The sequence below is a fragment of the Primulina huaijiensis genome, chromosome 13, assembly GCF_012295235.1.
Source record: "Primulina huaijiensis isolate GDHJ02 chromosome 13, ASM1229523v2, whole genome shotgun sequence".
In the NCBI taxonomy this organism is placed as follows: Eukaryota; Viridiplantae; Streptophyta; class Magnoliopsida; order Lamiales; family Gesneriaceae; genus Primulina; species Primulina huaijiensis.
This window is the reverse complement of record NC_133318.1, coordinates 2,618,149-2,621,083: the sequence shown is the minus strand read 5'-3', so window position 1 is coordinate 2,621,083 and position 2,935 is coordinate 2,618,149.

The window sequence follows — 2,935 nt, the reverse complement described above, 5'->3', positions numbered from 1 at the left end:
TCGGATAAAACCAGTCCTTCTTTTTTACAAACATTAGAGAAAATCTCCAAATGCTTAACATGTTCATTTATATTTTTAAACGCTATTAAAACATCGTCAATATAAACAAACATAAATTTAAAATAATCTTTAAAAATATTATCCATCTTTCTTTGAAATATCTGGGGTGAATTAGCCAATCCCATTGGTAATACTTCCCAAATATAATGTCCCTGAGGTGTAGAGAAAGCTGTAAATTTCTTGCTTTCTTCTTGCATCCGAATCTGATAAAATCCGGACTTACAATCGAACTTAGAGAATATCTTAGCATTGCGTATGCAACTTATTAGATGTTCTCTACTAGGTATAAAATACCCATCAAACTTCAGAATCTTATTAATTTCTTGATAATTAATAACTAATCTGAGTTTTTCTCGTTTTATCTCACCATGATTTCTTACCAGAAAACCTGGACTACTATATGGTGACATTCCTGCTTTGATTAAACCAAGGTCCAAATGTTCCTTGATTATAATCTGCATATCCCTTTGATCAATGATATTCATTGGGATAGGCTTGCAACGGACAAATTCATACTCTTTGCCTTCCTTAATTTTAAGGCAAGCTTTGAGTTGATTTCTGTCCCACCATGCCAAAGGATCTTCATTGTAATTTTCTTTGATCCTTTTCTTGACATCTTCTAAGGATACCTTAGATTCAAACTCTACTTCATTCTGATGTAGAGTTATCTTCAGGTATTCCATATCTTCTGGTTGGAGCGTTTTATCTGCTCTCAACTGGAGCATTGTTTCTCCAAACCTTCTAGAATCTTTCATTTTTTGGGTCAGAAGTTGTCCTGAATCACCACGCTTGCTGCGAAACTGGATCGGCAATTTTCTGTAAAATGCCTCTCTTAGTCTCTGGGCTATAATTTTGTGGTTACAAGGAGTTGTAAACACTAATCTTCTAGTCTCATTTTCTTGAGTATATGATTTGAACATTTGTAGGAAATTGTTTCCTAGTAAAATGTCAGCTCCTGTATCATGAAAATAAATTGGTGGTGTCTTCACCTTGTACCAAGGTGCTTGCCCAGCACCGCCAATCATTATTTCAGTCATCTTAATCCATTTACATAAGATTAAGATTCTTCTGAAAAAATCTCTTCCAGCAATCTTTGGTAATTCTTCTTCCAAATTATTTGGAAAAACTCCTCGTTTTGCTGTACAAATGCCAGCACCTGAATCAATATAAGCAGTAAAATATTCTGCCTTATATTGTTCATATAACATTCTGACTGGAATGTATATGGATAATGGACTTGTGGTCATTGGATTTTCCACATCTTATCTTCTGCCATAAACTCCATTTCATACTCTAGACGTTTCCAAGGTTTATGTTCCTCAAAAAACTCTAGTCCAAGAGCCAATTGATCTGGTTCTTTTCCTGGAATCCCTGTGATATTAGCTTCCAATTCTCCTACTTGGATCATTCCTTGGTAAGTTCCTATCATAGGTTGTTCTAAATAGTAGATGGTATTACAAGGAAATTGATTCCTTTGTTTCGTAATATCAAATACTATTTCGACTTCCTTCCACCCTTCTGGGCATCTAAGCTTTCCTATGGTTGAAAAACTTTTTAGCTCCTGTTGGGTTTCTTGGACAGGGGTTTTTCCCCATCTGTAGCTTGTAATTCTATCTCCTTAAAAAGATAGTCTTCTTGATTCCAATCTAAGACTCTGATTCCTTTGTAGAATCGGTGCTTCTTTTATCTGGATATCTGTTTCCTGTATTACAGGAAATTCAATTCTTTCTGGATAAATTGCCTGAGCAACTTTTCCGAATAGTTCTGGTATCTCAATAAACTCATTTCTAATAAACAATTCTGAATGATGTGTATTAGATAAAGCATATGAGATTTGATAGGTAATAGAGTATGGTCTATTACCTTCTTTCATTAGCCTTTTTTCCTTGAAATTTTGATATAATGTCAAGGCTCGGCTAAAATCCCGATCTACCAGGTTGTAGGCTATCCTTGGATAGATAACTCCTACAATCTTTCCTGCACAGAGATTTCCTGAGATAGTTCCCAGTACTGAGTCTTGAAGGTTTCCCATTCTTTTATCGCATATAGCAATATCAATGGGTGAATCAATACCTTCTTTGAAAGTAGCTTTTATCATAATTTGGATTGCTCCAATATGAATCCAGGACATAGTCCTTGCTACTTCGATCTTGAGTTTTTGTAATTCCTCCTTTATTTCCTCAGAAGGAATTAATTGCATCTCTATTCTATTTCCCGTAAGTTCCATTGGGATTGCCATTTCCCTTCTAGAAACTTTATAGATTAGGTGATGCTTTCTGTTTCTTAGGCCAAGATTTCCTAAGAACTTTTCTATCTGTCCTGCAGAGAATCCTTGGTATCTCNATTCATATATACTCTCATCTGAGTCAATATCCTCAAATCGGTATACCTGAATAAGATCTTGGTAATAAACTGCTTCTTCAATATCCGGAGTTGGATCGAAGCGTTTGATACCTCTTTTTTCATTTTCTGGACAGTTCGAGAGATGACCTTTTGCTCCGCATGTCCAGCAATTACAATCCTTAAAACTTTCATTAGCTCGTGTATGAGCTCTTCGGAAAGTTTTCTTTGTAGGTGTTCTTCCTGTGCTTCGAGATTTACTCGATGCCTGAGAAGATATCCTACTTCTCGATGGTCCACTTCTTTGTCCAGATTTGTAAGATCTGGCTTTCAGTCTAGACCATACTGTCCTTGGTTTCCAAGAACTTCTTCCACTTCTAGCATGAGGATGAGTCCTAAAACTTTTCCTTTTATGCTTTTGTGGTTTACTTCCAATAATTGTTGGAAGATCATTTTCCTTACCACACAAAGGAGTACGTTTGTTAATACCCCTTAATCGTTTGTAATTCTTTTGTAATGCTGCCAAATGGCACCA